This window comes from Mycteria americana, chromosome 1 (assembly GCF_035582795.1).
Source record: "Mycteria americana isolate JAX WOST 10 ecotype Jacksonville Zoo and Gardens chromosome 1, USCA_MyAme_1.0, whole genome shotgun sequence".
Classification (NCBI taxonomy): domain Eukaryota; kingdom Metazoa; phylum Chordata; class Aves; order Ciconiiformes; family Ciconiidae; genus Mycteria; species Mycteria americana.
In genome coordinates this window covers 36231144-36252488 of record NC_134365.1, presented here as the reverse complement: position 1 = coordinate 36252488, position 21345 = coordinate 36231144, and the positions used below count along the sequence as shown (strand labels likewise).

Below are 21345 nucleotides of genomic sequence, written 5' to 3'. Positions count from 1 at the left end.
TATATATAAAGCCTCTCTAAAGTAGTCGTAATAGTAGTCTTTTGGTATGAGTTTATGCAAATACAAGACAATTTGCAGCAAGAATTTAAAGCTGAGTGTTTACTTGCACAGTGCAGTTATAAGAGGAATTCTCAATGGGAATGAAGCAGCATTTTCAAGCCCCACAAAAGGGTTGAATGGCGTCCTAGTCTTGCGATAGTCTGTCTGCAGTAATGAAAAAGTATCTTTAAGTGACTTTTAAAAAGATCTAAGCTGAGGTACTACAGTTCTGGGGTAGTCCAAACGGAGAAAATATTATTACAATTTGAATGGAGAATCTCTCTGTAAAAGAAAAACAGTCAATGGCATAGCCATTTTGGGAAAAAAAAAGAACAAAAACCAAAAAACAAAAAACCAAACAATCCAAAAAACCCCACAAACCCTGTTTATGTAAGAGGGAGCTTGCAAATGCCATTCAAAAGAAAAAAAAAAAATAATGCTATATGTATGAAGGATTAGGATAAGTGAAAGACTGGTGGGAAATTCAATCCCCTAACTTTCTGTCTGTTTCTGTAATTGCGCTTAGTGTGTAGGGTTTTGGAAGAATACAAGCAAGAGCTAGCTTCTCCCACCCTACACAGAATGAGAAGAGAAACTTTTCAGGAAACTAATTATTGTCTCCAATCTTTCTTTTGACCCTTTTCCATTTCAGAAGTGGCATAATCTTGCACTAAATCTCACTGATCCAGCTCTTTAAATCCAGTGGACTTTAGGGTTGACAACATTTCCAGGGAGAGGCAATATCTTCTAGATATCAATGGAAAAGAAAGGGCAACATTTCAGGCTTAAATGTACTTTTTCAGTCTGAAAAAGAATCAGCCATTAAACAAAAAAAATGGGTCTATATCTTCTGAGATGGGTACATTAAAATATTGTTGTGGGCACAAGTCTAGTTTTTGGCAACTATGTAAAATCATAAATTTCAAATTATTTCCCCTAAATGATTTAAGAAACAGTCTACTTGTTTTCCTGTTATGCTGTTTTTGGCTGGGATAGAGTTAACTTTCTTCACAGTAGCTAGTACGGGGCTATGGTTTGGATTTGTGCTGAAAACAGCGTTGATAACACAGGGATGCTTTAGTTAGTGCTGAGCAGTGCTTACACACAGTCAAGGCCTTTTCTGCTCCTCACCCCACCCCACCAGCGAGGAGGCTGGGGGTGCACAAGGAGTTGGGAGGGGACACAGCTGGGACAGCTGACCCCAACTGACCAAAGGGATACCCCACCCCATATGGCGTCATGCTCAGTATAGAAAGCTGGGGAAGAGGAAGGAAGGGGGGATGTTCAGAGTGATGGCGTTTGTCTTCCCAAGTCACCGTTACGCGTGATGGAGCCCTGCTTTCCTGGAGATGGCTGAACACCTGCCTGCCCATGGGAAGGAGTGAATGAACTCCTTGTTTTGCTTTGCTTGCATGCATGGCTTTTGCTTTACCTATTAAACTGTTTTTATCTCAACCCACGCATTTTCTCACTTTGACCCTTCTGATTCTCTCTCCCATCCCACTGGAGGGGAGTGAGTGAGCGGCTGGGTGGGGCTTAGTTGCTGGCTAGAGTTAAACCACAACACCTATATTCAAACATCTCCGGAGAATAGGTAGTCAAATACTATTGATACTTTGTAAATTCCAGAACACTTTAAAATGCATCATCCATTGTGTTCAGTAAATATATTTTCTGCCTATTTGGTCATCTCTATGTAAACTAGTTAGTAAAAAACAAGCATTCATAATAGGAGTTGCTGTTACTATTTATTTTTCACTATAATCCCATAAAGGCAGCAAAAAAAGAAGGATTTGGGGTTTTTGAAGAACTTAGAACAGTGGCAGATAATCCGTAAATAGACTGAAAGAAGAGATGGCAAAATGTTGTTGGAAAGGGCAGTGAAATATTGGCTATACTTTCCTAATTCCATTTTTTTTTCCTTTGTGATATTTAAAATGAAAATGTGTACCTTCTTGCAGCAAGTGGAATGCTATGCTGGACTCCTTGTTTTAGTAATAGTGTAATTAAGGAGGGATTTGAAGAAAAAGAAAAGCTGGGTCTCAAAGCTAGTAATTGAGGGAAATAATGGAAAGATTTCCAAAACTGTATGCCTAGCTTTCTGCTCTTTGTAATTGAAAGTGTGCTTGGTCCTGTTGGCAACATAGCTTTTGAGGAAATATTTGTAAAGACTGTCTTGGACTATGGTAGGCTTAACATCAGGATGTTTTTCAGTTACATGGCTGAGTCTTTCTGAAAAGTTTAAAAAATACAAAAGAAATTGTTTTGTGTTGTATCTTACCTAAAGGTCGCACTACTATTGTACGGATGTTAAAGTAGCTTCGTAATTGACAAAAAGATCTTTCCATCATTTTGACTGCCTAATGAAATATTTTTCTCAAATCCCTACAAATAAATAATGATCCTTATGATGCACATGTACACAGGTGCTTTTGCTGTGGATCTTATATCAGCTGAGAAACTTGGAGTAGAGAAGTTCATGGTTTATCTGCCACAGTCCTTGCAATATAGCACTTCTTCCAGGAAGGATCTATTAGTCAAACTAATTCAACTCTCTACCCATGCCTGCTGTCCAAAACATTATAACTCAGTCCTCCTGACAGTGGTGTTTGTTCTACTGCCAAACCTTTTAAACTTTCTCTTATGTTCAGTAGTTGCCTACCACCCTTTAATTCTGGATAATGATTGGGTCATTCAAGTGAGATCTTTTTACAAGGCTGATTATTTTTAATTTTTTCCTTATAATATATAGTATCTTCCAAAGAGTTTGAGATTAATGAAGGGTTTTAGTAGCCTACCTGACATTTTTAGTTATTTGAATCTCATATTCAAATACCATGACATCTGCAGAAATTTTAATTTCAGAGCCCTTGGTATACCAATGTACCTGAAGTATCCTGACAAGTCTCATATGAGAGCTCCACCCATGCACTCCCTGCTCATTGGATTAGGAGCTGCATTAACCTCAGGCTCTTGCTCTTCTTGGTCCTTCCCTGAGCTATGGAGTAGGTAGGCTGCCCTCAGCCCTGACATTCAGGCAGAGATTTGCAAATGGGTCTCTGCTCTACTGCATGTTAGCTCTAACCTCTGAGCTACTGGAATGAATTTTTTCATCTTTATCTGAAGAAAGATGGACCTACCTCCTGAAGAGGGCTCACAGTTCAGAGCCCCGCATGGAGGATCCAAGTCTGAGGGGTAGTTATTAAGACTCAAGTCTCTTCTGAAGTGGTTTGTTTTCAGACTAGTAAATCTTGTGACTGTTTAGCAACTAATATTTTACCTTGCTGTATTTCCCTGGCAGTCTCTTTCTGAACCACTCTACTCGGTGTGCTCTTTAATGAGTGGGAGGTGAAATTTATTTCCCTCCTGCCTGAGACTATTTCATCTCCCCACCACCAAGTGCCCTAAGAAGCTGCCAGCAGAAGTGGGTGGAGTGGTGTACACAGAACAATTCAAGTATTTTTTTTCTTGTGCAGCATTAAGCAAAATAGGAAAAATAGAATGTATTGGATATAAATTACTAAACTCATTTGATGAGGTAAATTAGCCTGAATATTAATTACTGCAGTACACAGATTTCCATTGAGAAAGGCAGTGAAACAGATGTATAATTTTCAAGCTTAAGCTCTTCTCAGTATTGTGCAGGCACTTTTCTTTGCAATATTATCTCACAGTAAGCCATAAAAATGTTAAGCATTGTGCATTGTTCTTATAGAATTTTTTCCCAAAGCTTCACAGTAGTAGAGCGAGATGAGAACTCTACATGCCTATTTCTTGCCTATAAGGATTAAATAATCGGGGCCATTATTCAGGCTTATCTGCTCTGCATTCCGAACACTGGTCATTTGGCAGTATTTACACACCTACAGGACTGAACATGGCTTGTGTGCCAAGTAAGGATCTGTAACTGTCACTGAATCCAGCTGTTTTCACTGTGCTTCTATTCATAATGGATCACTTTCAGAATAGCGCAGGCAATGACTTATGCCTCCTTATAGGGGAATTCAAATACAAATAGATTTAGCTACTTGCTGATCCAAACTGAAAATCTCCCAAAGGACACTGTAATGGTGAAGAAGAATTAAGAGACACGACTGAAAATCCCTCAGAGAAGTGAAAGGTAGAAATGAGTGCTTTTCTATCACCAAAAAAAACTGTGTTATTGTCCATGCCAGGAGGTTAGCTTATAAAATGGTTCCTTAAAGAAAATAAGTACTTTCATCACTGATAATGCCTATAGAATTTTCCTCATTGTTTTTCCTAGCAAGGGAAAATCCACATCAGAATTTGCTACCCAAATTTGCCCTAGTATGAAATAAATAGCTTCATGCTGCAGGACTTGCATGCATAATAGCAGCACCCACAGAAAATTTGTTCTCAAAATGCTGCATAAGTTTTCAAAGATTTCTTTGTTCTTATGGCCACAAAGATGGCAGTTAACCATTTCCCTTGACCAGGCTGCAAAACATTTGAGAACTAGTAGACCTGGAACTGAAGGCCAGGAGAATATTATGAGGTCAAATACTGATACCGTGAAAATAATTTCTATAATGCTGATTTCTTTAGCCTTCAGAAGTGATATTGGTTAATCTAGTAACAATTGCTTGCATATTTGCAGTACTTTTATCCTGAATTACAATGGAAAAAAAGTAAGAAACAGTTCTTTTTCAATATAAGAATATCAGAAAGTCACTTTTAAAATAAGCTATAGTTCTGAGTGCTCTGGATTAGGTATCACCGTCTTCCGCAAAATTAGCATTAGTTCTGAAGTTCATTTTTAAAATTTGCCTACAAAATCATCCAGAGATTTGACAGCTGTGTGCATGCAAAATTAAGTGAAGCTAGATTATATATGGGAGTTGCTTCAAGCAAGTCTTGACACAATTTTTGTTCTATGCCTAGCAGCGGTTCTTCAGAATTATGTGTTGTAATATAATTGTGTCTATTTACTTTACGTACCTATGAAATGTTCCCATTATCAAAAGTTTCTTCATGACATACAAGCAAACCAAGCCTAGAAATAGTCCTTTCCCAAGCAATAAAAAAGGGGTCCTGGGACTCCAGAGCTGTCTGGATTTTGGAAAGTTATTACTAGTATAGGCTTTTCTTCAAAGTGGAACACCATTCACACTGAATAACTTAGGTATGTTCAGCTGAATGTGTCTTACTAAGAAAAAATAATGGTCTATCATCAATAGACCATCAATAGTTGCTCAATACTCAGGTCTTGAGCAACATTTTGGATTATACGACCGGTAGAAACAATCACACAAGTTTCTAAATTTTCCCCTTTCTCTTAAATGACATAGAGTAACACAAGGTCATTGTGTGAGGTGGAATAAACTTACAGTTGTATGGATTACATTGTATGGATTACAGTGTACAGATGACTGTAAAGTACACCCACATATGAATGCGCTGGGATCCATTAACAAAGTGCTCTGACAAAGTGCTTACTTAGGAGCAATATAGCCCTTATGCCACACAGGAAGCTGTATTGGGTTTATGTGACACATTGAGGGTAGCATATGGCTTTACTTCAAGAGACAAGAAGGACTAGATTGTTCCTTGGTGTCATAGAGAGCACACATTTGGGCAGGACCCTGCCAATCTTCTTCTGTCCTCTTCTGTTCCCAAGGAGGATTATATGTGGCTATGTTGCTAGAGCCCCAGTTTGAACATGGCTGGAATGTTTCCCAGACGAGGGGGAGAGAATGTTGTAGCCAGAATTACAAGCTGCCTAGCAGACACAAAAATAATTGTGCACAAATGTATACATGTGGGGTCTTTGCTAGGTCCAGATTTTGTCTTGCTCATTTATATAAATGCCAGGTCTATGGCCAGGCACTGTTGGTATCTGCTGGGTATTCCCCCATCCCATTTAAACTGCCATCTGCTATTTCATATGTCTGCCAAGTATATGGATTAAGTCTGCTGTTTTCTATTTTATGTCACGTTATTAATAATGGTAATGAATGTTTGCTGAATGATAGTTGCATGGGCTACAGTTGTAAAATTCATGGTCATACATTCCTGTCCTTTCCTTATTTATCTTACAAGTGCCAGAACTCTGGACATACTTTTCACCTCTCAAATATTTATTTCGCCTAAGGATTCCTTCAATATGTCCCAACATATCATAGTGCTTTACAAAATATTACTCCCTGATTCATGTAACTAACTCCATGAGGCTGAGTGTGCTTGTATCCACTCATTTTCAGCCTATGCAGGCAGCAAGCACAAAGTATAACAAGTTTTAAATACAGAAAGGAATACTCTGGCAGCGTTCCCCTGTCTCGCATTTCATTTGAAGAAGCCCATCCTTTCACAGTCACAACAGTAAAGATAGCAAAAGAATAGTCCTTCCCCACACCTCTCCTGACACCAAGTTTAGTAACGCATTATGATAAACAATGTGCTGCATGTTTATGGAATTTTAAAATGTGGTAAAATAGAATTAATTTCATTTTAAAAAGCCTCACACAAGGACACTTCTTTTCCTTTCAATATAACTTCTTTTTAAATGCCTCAGCTCTGAAGACCTTTATATCTATGGCTTAAATGAAGGAAGTATAAAAATAACCTTTCAAAGGGACATCCCATGTGTAATTTGTCATGATATGTAACTCAGTTTCATTGTAGCTGTGGATACTTATGATGGTTGCATGATATATACTTCACATCTTTATTGTAACTATTTTTCCACTGAAATCTGGTATCAGACCTCTGCAGTGGGATAGTACAGTGTAATCAGAAGTAATCATGTCTTTCCCATCAGAACTGTCTGTCCCAATGTTCCCAAGAGTGTATAAAAAGCCACTTAATCACTACCTGTAATATGTTTGTTGGCAATTTCAATTTTTGTTTCACCTTGAGAGCTACAGTGAGGTCAACCCTCATGAGTACAATTTTATATTCTGCTATAATAACGTGAATCCTACCTTCAATATTTTTTACTTACATACATATAAGGTCAGTGTGAACTGTAAATATCTCTGTCGTTGAACCAATATTCTTGATTTTGGCCTTGTTTTCTGACAGTTCTAGTAACTTGAAATAACTTTAGTTATTTCAGTAACTCTAGTAACTTTCAGCTAGGTCCAAAAGAGGATTTAGTAGTTAAAGCAGACTTAGGTAAGACTTAATTCTGAACCTTTAAAAAGAACTAAAAATTCAGAGTCTTATTTCTCTGGGTCTTATTTTCCTATTTTGGATAAAGACACCTTCAGCCTTCCAAATATGAGTCTCTATGTGTAATATATATGTACACATCAAGCCACAGAATGGAAACTTCTGAAGTAAACAGCGGCACTTTCTACTTTTCACTTGCTCTCCACTTGATAATTATATTGATTTGCTAGCTGAGTTTCTGTTCTGCATAAGACTTTATAATTGGAAATTAACTCAATCTGAAGGGGAAGGTTCATATTTCTCTTGAAACTGCTTGGACTTGGATCTTAATCCAGGTCTATTTTAAATAGTTTATCTCATTAGAAATAAATACTTGTTTGAAAAAAGCATGTTCTTCACATCTCAGTGTTCATATTCTCAATTATTCCAATTGTTCAAATTCAGTTACTTGTTTATTATTAGAATTTCTACGCTGAGTACACTGAATAGAGCATAATGCCATTTCTACTTTTGCATGTGAACATAGGTATTGTTTCTACAGTTATTCTACATATAATACTTAATTTGCAAGGTATATTAGGAAGGATAATTTGGTTGGCTCATTTGTCACCATTACAGAGATCCTAAACACTAGTTGATCCACTTTAAGAATTCCTAGAGTAAAAAAAGATAAATTATGCAAGATGACTACATAATCATATTCACGGATACTGGTGATATTGTGAATATTTCAGCATGAAAGTCTTAATTAGCTGCCAAACAGGCATACAAGGAGAGGATGATGGTGAAGACAGCTGTAGCCAATGCTCAAAAAAGAGAAAAAGAAATAAAAAAGAGAAAACAAACCTTTAATGAATTCTATGAAGGGAACAGAATTTTCCAATTGTACTGTTGTGTCCATAGAGAGCTATTTTACAGCATAATTACAGAATTATATCCACTCAAACTTACTAGATCTATCATTGCCTGTGTTCCTTTACTAATTTTTGACAGCTAGGGTCTGACATCAATATTGTCCATACTGACAGAGACTCTTCTTTTGATTTCAGGTTTTCTTAAACTCCTTGTATGATCCTTGAAGTAGTCCCAATGCATGTCAAAATAATTGTCATCCACATGTATTTAAATTTAAGTTCTCTTTACAAAATTATTATTACAAAACCAACTAACTTTGATAAATACATTCTGAGAAATATATATACCCCTCATGCCATCTTACAGCTTCATTTTTACAAAGGTATCATCGTCCCTCAAATAAGTTCAGAAGACCATTTCTCACAGAGAAAGAAAATGGTAGATGTGGTGTGTACTGCATGGGTGGTGAAGCAAAAGTTACAGGCTTTCATGCCGTCTTTCATCTGGTCAATTTTAAAATGGCAAATACTATCTAATGTGTTTTCCATCAAACATTTTAGCAGCTGTGCAACAATGAGAACAGGAAGGCACAATTTGGAAATTATCCTTTTATATTATTTCACAAGCTTAAATTGCATAAATAACACTGCACTGTCAGGCACCTTGAACCAAACGGTATTTTTTTCCATTTCCTTCAGTGAAGTCAGGATTTCTCAGCAAATGTAGTACTCAGAGTAACATCCGAGTTGAAATCAAAATGCCATCTTTCGCCCTTGTTTGTCTCCTGCACAGAAGAGGATGAATTTTGTGTTTTTCCTGGGGCTGAGGATAAGTGTAATCATTGGCTATATACATGGGGAAAGAGGAAGGGACAAAACTGAGGTGGGACACATAACTGCTTATTTTATTTAGCTACAGAAGTGGAAAGAGAAATAAAAAGCAAATTTTTTTTCTTGTTAAATGTTACAGTGGAAGCAGAAGCAGCTGATTAACAAAGTTAGCAAAAAAGCAAATACTTCTTGTCCACAGTTTTGGTGGGATCAGGATTTGACCGTACAGTTTCCTAACTTCCAGTAGTGTTCACTGGTCTCTGTGCCATGGAGAGAGGAAAGGGAGAAGGCTGCTCATGCTTTCTTGATGAAACAGATTCATTCTGTAGAAAATGATCCTTGAGAGCAGGGGCTGGTCTCTGCAAGTCCCACTTCCAGAATGTGTGCTCTGACTACCAGGCTCATTCATGCTTCACCCCAGGCTAACTACTAACATTTACCGTAAAGTAACTTCAGAAACTGAGAACTACCATATATTTTCCCTCTTTCCCGCTGGGTTTGATACTGTCCTGAAAAGTGAGTTTCTGGGTCTGTCCGTAGAAGAAAAAAATTATCTTCCAGGTGGCATAGAAGCAGGGCTAATGCTCAGAGGAAGGTAGAAAAGCTTTTCTAAAAGGGACACCATTCTCCGAGGCAGTTGGCATTGGCTGCCATCAGTAATAAGTCAGTGAGTAACACTGAGGCCCTGCTTCAGTGGGCTGACTCTTGTCCTCCTGTGATCTGAGAGAGGTAGAGAGAGCGCTGACCATGGGGCAAGCTGTGGTCATTTTGTACCTCACCATTTTTCAGTTGTTTGTATATCCTACGGTGGAAAGCTCCCGTATACTTACGGCTTGCAGCTGTGAACACCAGGAGTCCGCTCATCTAGTTTTAGTCATCTTAAAGTTAGTGATCTAGTCTGAGGTAGTTTTGTCAACTACTCCTACATACAATGGAGAGAGAGGCGCTCAATAAACATATAATTTAATCTTAAAATAATCTTACCGGATAGATAGAATGACCTTCCTCGATGGAGGCACTTCCTTCTCTTTCTTTTTCTTGACTACAGAGGAAGCAAAGACAGAAAGCTTCTAAACTTTCAAACAGCTAAAGCTAGATGAGTTGACTTCCACCATTGATAACTGAAGACAATTTCCCTGGCCCAGATCCTCCTGACAGAATATTAAGTGTACCTCTAGCTCTGTGCTTTCCTTGACATTATTTCTACCTTATTGGCTGAGTGAGTTACTGTCTCCATTTGGCTTATGTTTTATTTGGAGGAAGAATGTTTCTCGGCTCACATCCTGGCTACCTGGCTCCGTTACTGCTGATCAACCCCTGACATCATCGAACACTCTAGCAGCAGAAATACATTTTTTTTCTTCTCTGTTTTCTCTTCTTCTTTTATGTTTTGTATAATTTTTAAAAAAAATGTATTTGTTTATCTCTACTGAGTTTCCATCAGGGGAGATGGTTACTTACAATTATATTTACACTGTCCTTGCAGCAGCTATAATCCCTGCAACACAAAAGCGCTGCCATAAAATGAATGAAGCTAATTTATTAGCCAGGGATTGGATTGACAGCTGGTAAGCTAACAGTTCTTTTACTCTTTTAACAGTTTCAAGATTCACAAAGTGAAAGATGTATATTTTATTGGATCCTGATAAAATATTGTTTTAATACTTCATGATAAAATATTGTTTTAATACTTCATAATAAAATAAAGAGCAATAAGAGCAATATGCCTGTTGCAGCTTCAATAGCCTTAAGGGTTGCTTCACAGGGACTCATAAAATGGCAAGAAGCATTTAACAGAGCATATCTGGTTCACTGCAGATTCTGTTACCAGTGCTGACCTGCTAAGCTCAGTATACAAAGATGCTTATGTCTGGTCCTTTCTTTAGGGAGTTGGGATCAGATCAAGGAAGTGAAGTCATGAGATAACGCAAATTAACAACCAAACCAAAACAAAACAGAACAAAATAAAACCACCACCACCACCAAACCCAACAAAAAAAAAAAAAGAAAAAAACCCAGAATCCTGTAACACCTGTTTGTTACTCTTTTCTGTAGAATAATTTATGCTACACAAAATAATCTATTTTATTTTATTTTCTCTAGTTGTGTCTGTGCTTTTCAGTTTTCCCTTCCAAAACGGAACAGAGGATTTTAATTTGTAAGATCTCCTAGCTAATATGATGTACCCATAAAATTGTAGTTGTTTCTTGCTCCTCCTCATTCCACCTTACAGGGGTCTGGTAAACAAATCAGAGGATCACAAGCACTGCTCTGCATTGCTGTCCATTTCAGGGTGAGAAAAGGGAGCTTGACTTCAGCATGCTTAGCATGTTCCCCATATAATCCCAAGAGGAGATATCTTCTGGTATCACTGCCTTCTTTTATCAACCGCAACATAAATATCCCGATGACTGGAAAATAACAGTCTCAAAAAGAGACAATTTGACAGTAGTATTAACACCTGCTTCCTCACATGCAGGAGACCTCACCTTCATTCTAGTTCTGCCACAGATATCCTCTGTGACTGTGGAAATTCACATGTGCTTCAGTTCCATGTCTGTAAAATGGGATTAGTGACTTTATCCACTATTCTTTTTTTCTGATTTCTCCTGTACCTATTGATTGGGACAGTGTTGATTTTACTTCATTTTTCACAGTGAGGCACCAGCTTAATGTCATGCCCAATAACGTTATTGTAATTCAAGTCATAGGTAAGACAGATACAAACTTCAAGACAGGAAGCATGGCGACTACTTTTTTTCCAGTGGACACAAAATGCAGAAGGTGTTTTGTTGTGTTACTCTTCATTACTACAGATGGGCAAAGATTTCTCTTTTGACTGTTAGCCAATATGATTAAATAACTCTTGTCTTGACCACTGACTGTGGATTAGGGGCAAGCTTCCTTCCCTGATCGATTCTGCGCAGTGATGGCCCCATCTGGAAGGTCTGAGCTTTCAAAATATTTGATTCTGAAGCTTTATTCTTTTTTCTTTTTTCCTTTTTTCTTTTTTTTCTTTAATTATTCTTTTTTCTTTTTTTTTTCTTGACTGAAGCTAGTCTCTTTTTCTTACTTTTCTATATGGCTCTTTTTCATATATTTTAACTTCAGCTTCTTACACTTGTTTTGCTCCTCTGCCCAGCTCTTGACTCCTGGCTTGTGTTCCTAATAACTGCTATGTTTTCATCTCCTAACTTTGGCTCTTGGCTTCCACCTGGAAATCTGGCACAAGCTTGCCAGCACCTGTGGCTTGCCTTCTGCTAGTGCTGGCCCTACCCACCAGACAAATCTAGCCATGCCTTTGGTCCTATCAAGCAGGTGTCTAAAAGCTACAACCCAGAAGGAGCATGGGTCATTTAACTAATCAGAAATAGCTTTCACTGTCACTCATATTAAGGTAGAATATTCTCACAAATTATTTCAGTATCTCTACCAACATATCTTTTCTACTTGCCTTTCTCTTTTAACTTCCTCTTCTCAGCATCAGTTTGACAAATAGTTGGTAGGTCCCTTCTGTGCCAGTGAGTCATTCGCCACAGAATTACTCAGCTTCTGTTTGCTTTCAAGTGGGCTCCACTCCAGATACGTGGAAATATGTTCCTTTGATGCAATAATGATTTGTTTTTCTGGGCATCTTATTTGAACTACTGGCTGTTTGTTTTCTCCTGATTTCCAGATAAATCTACCACATAGCTAAGGTAAGCAACTGGAATTTGTGAAGCCTAACAGTAAGATAATATGGGTCAGCATATTAAAATAGAGGCAGATGGCTCACACTTTGCTGGTACACTGGCTGATTATGATCAGACTCTACCCTAATCCAACTGCATGTTGCCAGTCCAGAAAGTACCAAATGTGTTTCACTTCTCTATCAGCTGCAGAACAGATCAAAAACAGTCTGTATATCCTTAGTTATGTGAATGGATCTATCCCACAGGTTCAGGGTTAAAGGCTGCAGAAGACCTTCAGAAGTTTTAGGGTAAACCATGTTTACCATTCAGTGTAAACCCCTTTTTAATGAATTCTCCTTACATACGGAAAAATTATACCAGGATTTATAATTTATTGTGCAGGCAAAGATTAAAAAAATATCATCCTATTTATCCCATCATTTTCATTTGCCACAGTTTTCAAGGTGCTTCAAAGAGGTCACAATGATTCATCTTGTTTGCTAAACACAGTCATTGGTTTAGCATTCTATTTTCCTTCTTCTAGCCCACATCCAGTCTTCACAATTTTAAAATCAAATGTCCTTAATTAGTTTAAAGCTCATCCTGTTATCTTCCCCTGAAAAATGGTGACAGTTTTTATTTGATGACTAAGAGTTTTAATTGCTAGCACAACATAGTCTATGTAGCACTTGCTCTGGGACAGGGGATGGCAGGAGTCAGTGGTTGTGTCTGCATTAACATTTTGTTTCAGAATAGCAGTACATCTCTAAAACTAATCCCCAGATTCTGAATTTATCTATTTACCATGTGTTGGTTTAGTTTCCAAGGTGTCTTTAGTTAGCAAAACCTAGATTTATTCTGGAGAAAATTAAGCTAGAATATGTTCTCGGGTTTTAATTTACTGTCTTTCCTTTCTGTTTTGCATATTACAGGTGAATGATATAAACGACTCAAGGAAATAAATAGGAAGCCCAAGAGTGTGATTTGTGCTGACATTTCCTTCCTGAAAAAGAAGGAAGAAAAGACTCTGTTAAGTTACCAGCTTCATTCTTCTTTTCAATTCTTTTGGCTTTTCACTGTACCAGTCTTTGGCTTTCCCTCAAGAACTCCAACTCCCAGGTGACTTTTGCAATTGCAGATAGCTCTGATGTTTATGTAGCTCTCTATTTACACATAGCAGATAGAGAAACAGATCAAATGGAGCAAGAGTTAGCCCCTTTTTCACCTATTTCTGAATGATCTGTACATCCTATCAAAAATCATGATACTAAGCTGGCTGGAACGTCAGAGATCACACTGGATTTCTAAAATCCGAAGCAGCTTTTCAGATGCAATACTCCATGCAAATGATTCATGACAGTAAGTGACAGGAAGCAGTCTGACTATCCCTTCCCAGAACTTTTTTTTCTTTTCCATACCAGAGTATATCACTGCTTAGGCATCCATTACCTTAATTTTAGATCTAGCAATATTTCTGCTCTGAGGTACAGGAATATACCTAAGCCATGGCTTTGCTCCAGGTCTGGACATGACTTTCACAACTGCTCCCCACCCTCCCCTTTCTTCCTCACTCTGTGCTTTGGTTTCTCTGGGAAGGAATTCTAGATACGTGGGCTGGAAGACAGTTTCTGTGCCTGCCAAAAAGCCCCCTGATCAGAGTGATAAGAAGACCAGGATGCGGCAACATACTGTGAGGCACAGCTGTCTCATGGCTTAAGTGTTGCCACCATGTTTCATTGATCAGGTACATTCAACACAGCCTTTGCTCTTGCCCATTGTCTATTTTCTGTACTGTACAGGCACTGTGATTCTTTTCCTGGGGAGTAGAACCCATGCGAATATAGACGTGAAAAGATGGTCTTGACATCCGTGCCTTCATCAGTCTAATAACAATTTGGTTGATCAGGTTGTTATACCTGGAATAGCCTATTCTTGATTTTGACGAATATGGAAATAGAAATATTCTTGAATTTGTCTCTCAAGTTAGTATTTTTTCCAGCTAGATTTTATTCAGTCTTTCAGTACAGGATCAGTAAAAACTGGAGGGATCGTCTTGTGGTATACATATGCCTGATGGTTCGATTCATGCAACGTTGGGCTCATGGTTTCTGAATCCATGTAAGAAAATTTTGTCAATTCAATAAAATAATATTAAGTCAGATATATTCTGTGATACTTTAAAAATTAAAATATTGGGCAAGTCTACTATTGCAGCTTTTAATTTTTTAAATTTTTTTTTTAGTATGACTTCATGTTCCACGTGATTCCCTTCTATAAGAGGACAGGGATTGTGTGTCGCATTACAGTTGTTTTATATAATCTGTAACATTCATTTAAACAACATAAAAAATGAAATCCCTAGTGGGTCCTCTACTGTGGTCTGTCATGGCCTCTCTTGGGGTTGCAACCCTTGCTTTGCAAAGCACCGGTTTAGGAATATTTTCCTAATAAAGTGCATCCTGTTTTTTTGCCTTAATAAGATTGTTCTTGATGCTCAGAAGGTGATTAAAATGCCATATCTGAAGAGTGCATATAAGTGGCTTTTTATCTTTCTGCTCTATTGCATATTATAGTGGAATTAGATAAAAAGGGGAAAAAAAACCCCAACCAGTTTATTTTGTCATAAAGCTGCTGGGAAATGCTGACATCCAAAGTATGTGTTTCAGGGGTTGTGCCAAGGAAGCAGCTAGCTGATGTGAGTGATGATGCAAAGACTTGGAAGGAAGAACAGATCATGAAAAAAAGAAAAAGAATCAAGGAAAGGAATGAGATTATGGGACTGAATGTGTCTGCTTGTGTGGCTTTGCTTCTTCATGTGAGGTTAACAAAAGGAAATAATTGGTCTAAGAAGAAATGCTAAGAGCTGAAAAGAATTGTGGAACTGAAGGCCAAAATGCCCAGTTTATAGGTAGTTTTACTGTTTCAAAATATCTGCAGCTGTTCTAACACAGTGGCATTTGTTGCTACAGAGCAACGCTATAGTTGCTTTATAGCTTCTGGTTCCCTTCAATACAGACCATTTTCCAGCTTCCTAGCTGTGTGAATATTCATTAGCAAAACCCAATCCTCTTCATTTCCCGTCTTGCCCTAAAGAGCCTCAAAAGGAAACCAAAGCCTATAACCACTTTAGCCTTTAGGATTAAAATTAATTTGGTTATCTTTTAATTAACCAGTTTAAATGATGGTTGCTATTAACAGCCTTCTTCTCCAGCAACAAATCACAGCACATAAACAAACAATGCATCTACTGCAGATAGATGAAACATCACAACACCTTTTAGCACTGACCAACCCTTAGATTAAATACAAGTATTGATTCCGAATTGTGATATTGTCCCATCTCTGCATTCATTCAGCTGGATAATTTTATCTTAAAATTGCCAGCTGTTCATAGCAGAAACTGAGTTGACCGGATTAATAATAAGAATAAAAATAACAATAACATTGTGGCAAATGCAGCCTGTATGAAAAAAAAATCTATAGATTAAAGCTCATTTTCTACTTAAAGTAACACTCTTGAAATATTTAATATCTGGTTATGAACTTGAAGAAATGTGTGTCTTCCAGAATTATGATACTCCAATAAAACATTTTTCACCTGTAAAGAAATCAATGTTATCCCTCATTACCACACAGTCAAATCAGCTCATAACATCACTCTACAGTAAGAAAGTACTATTGTCTTGTTTCAGAGGGAAAGGAGTTTAAATTATTTGTTCAAGATCACACAGATAATCTGTGGCAGTATCCAGACTTCTTGGGTCCTGCTGTAATACTTAACTTTTTTTTAACTTTCTTTTTCCCCTGCTCTGACACTTTGAATACCCAAGGCACAAAAGAAACAAAAAAATCTACTGCCAAATAATCCTCCAGTTGATGCAGTAGTGGTGGAAAAACTAGAAGGTAGTTCCTGATGATTTGCCCTCTTTCACAATAGGGGCAGATAAAATAATTTTTTAATTCCATTTACATCAAGATTATAAATAAATCTGCCTCTAAAAATTTATAAATAATTAAAAGGCTGGTGTATGTTTTCTCTTTTACCATTCTGTTGTGTATCAAGGGCTGTTACAAGTACTCATTGCTTGCATTTTTAAACTGTTTAGTAAGATTTTATCTGTGCACATTTGATTCTGTATGCAATTTTAGCAGTTAGCAGCCTAAAGACTCATAAAGTGCCTGACCATATGTTCTCTTGCTCTTCAACTTTTAGTACAAAATTCAAAGTATGCATTTTAAAAATATTTTTAGACTCCTAAACAAATGTTGTTGCTATGCTATGAATAGTCCATAAAAACATTGAAACTTTTTTTTTAAACTGCCTAATATTTTCATTGCAATAGACAAACCACAGTGAAATAGCAGAAGGGAAGAAAGAAGAAAAGAAACTTATTTTCCTTCACTTATGCACCACTTATTTTCCCAATTTTTACAACATTATGAACTATGATTATATCATAATTCATAAATTAAACAGCATCAAACTCAATCAAGGCTTCAAAGGGAATCAGCAAATAAGATCTAAAAGCAGTAAGAAGTTTGATAATGATTCAAGATTTCTTATTCTGCTTTTGTATTGATCCATTACCTGGCACTATGTTCTATGCTGTTGACATGAGTATTTCATAAATCCAATGTCCAAATCACTTAGAGCTATTAAAGATAATGTGGTTTTTTGTATATATCACCAAAGAGTTTGTTCAGGACACATTCTGGCTTACATAATCTGTTTTCTCCAGAGATTCCATTTATTTTCTATATATTTTTTCTCAAAAAAACATGTACAATTGACCTATGCTGATGGTAAGAGCTTTCATATTAAGTTAAAAATCACAGATATAGTACTACTAAAACAAGTGTTCAACCATACCTCAGTTAGAAATGACCTCACCTAAGCCTTAGAGTTTTTGTTCATTATCTAGACATTCTATTTTTTTTTCCTTGGTTTCTTTCGTTATTGTTGTTCTAGATGCAGCCAGATGCTAAAGAAAATTATGGTCTGTGGGGAAGGTTGATGACATAATTGCTTCTTGTTTGCTAAGTAAAATATATACACCAAAAATAAAATAAAAATGAAAAAATCTCATGGCTTACTTCAAATCAAATCAGAAGACCTAAGAATAAGACATGGATAGTATAAAATCACTCTAAATTCTTAGAGAAGAAATGCAAAACCTTTCTTCAGCAGCAGAGACTCTTTTACCAGATTGCATCACTACAGCCATGAGGTTGTCCTTTTAACCTCCAATTCTGCACTCCAGCATCACGTTGTGGAAAGAAAAGCAGCAATAGGAAGAGACTTGCAGCAACGTGCAGGAACCATGGTAGGGGGGACAGGATTCATCTACACTGGCTACTCTGCAGCACATGTGTGCCCATATTCCCCTAACTCTCCTTACAGTATATGCACACCTCACCTAGGAGATGCATGCATGTCTCTAGTCAAACTCTCTTGTAGGAGTGGTTTTGTCGTAAGCAGCTGGGCTTGAATGTAGAGTTGTTCACTGCCCTTCTGCCAATTCTCCACACTTCTGTTCTATTTTTTACCCTACCAAAATATTCCCATCTCCCTCTTTCCTAGAAACTGTTTGACACTTTGTCTTTATTTTCAAAGCGGCTTGCTCTAACGTGTTAAAACAATACTAACATCTCCTGCAGCCTGAAGATGATCGCCTACCAAGAGCTAGATGACCAGAGGAGTGACTCTTACAATGCAGAAGTGAAATACACTCAAGAAATATGTTCATTTTTGTCTGTGCAATCAAGAACACAGTTATAAGTCTACTTCAGAGAATCTGATGCTATCAGGGATGTGCTATCATGGTGTGCAAAGTCAGAACTGCCTATCTGGAGATGGCAATCTGAAATCTGCCTGTATACACAATCTGTGCAAATTCTTTGAGCAAAGTGCTCAAAGAGTTCTCAGTAGGTGGGCAGGTTGAGACGAAGACAGAGCCAGTGGCAGGAATTCAACAGTCATAAAACTTCTTTGTACGTAACTGATTCAAAAGGAAATAATACAATAACAAGCATGAGTAATTTTACCTCTGTAGCAGTTCTGAGTTTAAAATCTCAAAAATGAAGAATAGAGGCTCAATAGAGGAAATGTTAACTCAATGTTGTTGACATGTTATGGAAAATAAAATAAGATTTTACATGTTTCCACCTTAATGTTTTCTTTAAAATAATTTTAAATCTCTCTCTTCTTCCTTTGCTTCAGCAAGGAAGCAAATTCTTTGGTTTGCTTTCTCAAATTTTTTGCTTTCAAATTCTAAAGTGATTTGAAATGCGTCCAATTATGCAGCCTAAGTGATCCAGCAGTAAGGGAAATGACAAAGGTATTGATGATACAGCCAGAGTTACATGAAGATTCAGGATTATGAGATGATCCAATAAGCCCGAGAAGCATATGACAGGGTACCACTGGGAAAAGGTCTTGAAACCACAGATCTGTATGGTTATGCTCGATCCACTGTGTTCTGGACAAATCCTCAGCATCCTGCAGAAACCTTCTCCACTAGCCTCTTTAGTTTACTGCCGTCAGTGTGCAGTACTGTACACTGTAGTACCATACAGTACAAACAAGAGAGGACTTACAAGTCTCTGAAAATTGCTGGGAATGAGATGCAACACCACCATAATCAGTCTTTTACAGCTTGTGCTAGGCACAGTACCTAGGAGAGGGAAATAAGAGGATACCATAAGCAGTTGTTACTTCTTACTGTTCTAGAGACAGCTTGTGCCTAGATGTGGGTTATTCCCTCTGTAATAAGTTGTTAGGCTGTCACTGCAAGGGTGCATGCTTCAGAATTGAAAGCATGTACATCTGCACTGTGTGAAAGAAAAAGAATACAGTTATATTCCAAATTTCACTTTTTGTCATAATGCAAAAAAAATTAGTTTTAGAATTTCAATTTGCTCTTAGATCACTTCCTCCTGCCATTCTAAACACATACAATAAATCAGGAAGCTCAAAAACTTTAAACTTGATATTTTCTTTTACTTAAAAATGTTTTAAGTCTAACCATAATGAAACAGCAAATTTCATTTAATACAAGAATATTGTATATTGAAAATTCTATATTGAAAAAGTGACTTTTTTTTCCAGAAGAATTGGGAAGATGGTGGAAATCCAAACGACAGCCCTGAAGTCAGACCAAACTCTTCTTTACACCTACAGAAAATCAAATATCATGAAAAACATCAGGATAGAAAACTGTGTGCTGCTCTTTTGTACATTACCCAGATCCAGGTCACCTGTGTCATTCATCACTTAGAAAGGGGAAATGAGTTAAAACAGAATGATCTAGCACTAGATGTACATTAGAAACTTTCAATTTCTCAATCTCTAGTCCTCCAGAGTAAAGAAAATTGAGTCAAACAAGGATTTGGCCAAAAAAAATCAAATAAATATAAATATTTTGTAGCGATCTAGTGGGAGGGAATATTTTCCATAAATCTATTATAATATAATTTTAAAACTGTTTTTGTTTTAGGATAATTATGAGAAATTGAGAAGATACCCTTTGGGGGAAAAGAATGTGGGAAAGGCCCTCTACAACCTTAGAAATTTTCTAAACATGTTCAGTAGCACCTTGAGCTTCAATACTTCCAACAAGATAAATGACAGCAAACTAACTTTCACATTGAATGATCTCAGAGAGGAGTGTTGAGATAAAGTAGAGGGGAAAAAGGAAGCATTTTGAACAAATAAGAATACCTTCTTTTCAACAATGTACAAATGTCAGGCTTACTGTGCTTGTCTGTATCCTGCTCTTTCTCAGTAATCTTAGGTTTCAGAGGTGTTTCTAAACATTTATATTCAAAGTTAATGTGTTTTTAATAGACCCCTAATTTATGACTGTTAGCACAAAATTTTGATATTAGATTTTTATCAGCAGGAATTTTTTTTTAAGCTACAATCCGTAATCCTCTGTTAGTTTTTAATATTTTCAGTGGCTAAGTAATTTTTAGGAATAAGGCTTGTAGGGATTCAAACTTGTATTTTTCTTCAAAACACAGGAAAGGTGGTGTATAGAAATAAAAGGTCAAGCAAGAAAAAAAAGCCTACTAGCAATGAACTCTCTCCAATAAATAAAGAATTATTACTCAGATAAATTCATTAGAAACTCTTGATATTTTTATATTCACAGCATGTGTTTGAAATTAACTAAGGAATGACAACATGACCAATGATTTCCTTAAACATAAGCACAGCTAAAATGAAATCCAATATATTTTTTATCGCAATGTGATATCCCATTAACTTTACACTTCTGAACTTAACAGGATAAAATTTGTTCAATTCCACTGAATAATGCACATTTTACCTTCATTGAAGGCATTTCAGATATGTATCCATGATCACCAAAAATCACCTAAATATCCACTGTGTTGAATAATCAGTATGAAATATAGCTGAGATTCTTGAAATCTCCTGCTGTATTCTCAAACCCCTTATCCTTCATACATAGCTGCTGGCTGACCATTGCTATTACCGTCAATCAAAGATCTCAGAGAAATACACCAAATGTAGTCCACAAGCAAAATAACAAAGATGAACTTTAAACTCCTTTTGCTTTTTTGCTGTCTCTTTCCTAATGGCTATTCTTAAGAGAGTTCATGCCAGACTAAGCTATTGGTCTCATCTGTAAGTAACCCAGCCACATGAAACACTTTGTGCCCTCTTTTTGTAGCAGAAGGCACTATTTTTCTGTATTCTGTTGAAATGGTAAGTAACTTGACTCAGACCAGATAATTAAGCAACCCATTTTCTGTCTTATTTTGTGGAGCAGATGATACAAAACTGTGGTTTGCTG

The 21345-nt window shown here is 37.0% G+C and overlaps 1 long non-coding RNA gene across 2 annotated transcripts in view; it reads left to right on the top strand.

Annotated features, from left to right (window-relative positions):
• The window catches only part of LOC142406134 (uncharacterized), a 108426-nt gene that overhangs the window by 66470 nt on the left and 20611 nt on the right, over positions 1–21345 (top strand). The window lies entirely within an intron of this gene.